Source organism: Lissotriton helveticus, chromosome 6, assembly GCF_964261635.1.
Source record: "Lissotriton helveticus chromosome 6, aLisHel1.1, whole genome shotgun sequence".
Classification (NCBI taxonomy): Eukaryota; Metazoa; Chordata; class Amphibia; order Caudata; family Salamandridae; genus Lissotriton; species Lissotriton helveticus.
This window is the reverse complement of record NC_136067.1, coordinates 2064173485-2064174037: the sequence shown is the minus strand read 5'-3', so window position 1 is coordinate 2064174037 and position 553 is coordinate 2064173485. Positions and strand designations below refer to the sequence as shown.

General features: G+C 42.1%; 1 long non-coding RNA gene across 1 annotated transcript in view; it reads left to right on the top strand.

Moving 5' to 3' along the window:
- The window catches only part of LOC144762027 (uncharacterized), a 7869-nt gene extending 7659 nt beyond the window's left edge, over positions 1-210 (top strand). Inside the window, exon 3 of the long non-coding RNA XR_013596006.1 lies at positions 115-210. This is a non-coding gene — a long non-coding RNA (uncharacterized LOC144762027). The remainder of the gene's footprint in view (positions 1-114) is intronic.
- The last annotated feature ends 343 nt before the right edge of the window (positions 211-553 follow it).

Here is a 553-nt window from a genome sequence, read left to right as displayed (position 1 = left end):
GTCCTTCACTCAAAGAGCAACTTCTACTAAACTTCTTCAGTGTTTATTAACATGTTCCAAGTGAACTGCAATGGAAATGCTTAAAAAGCTGGTTTTGCTTATTGTCCTTTTCAGAAAAAATGGGTGCTTGCCCGAAGGATCCTCTAGTTATTAATTTAGAGGAGATCTGTCGCAAATGTAATAATGACAAAGACTGTCCGAGAAATGAACGATGCTGCGATGGACCGAAGGGGCGCGAGTGCCAACCGCCATCCAACTTTGTTGGTAAGAAACTTGTTGATTTTTTCTTAAACATTGGATCAGTTACACTCTTTCACGATTGGAGGTACCTGAAGCCCTCATGAAGGCCTTCGGGTCGTTACGTATCCCTACAGGTGTGCAATGCAATGTTATTTTTTTTTTAACACCTTTGGCTGCAGCCGCATCTGTATATCATACTTGGCCATCGTCTTTTTTTAATACGGGTAATGCAATCCGTTGGAACAAGCCACTGACCTAATGTTTCCATCGCTGCTATTGATTAGGCACACCATCTAGAGGCTTCACTGAGCAT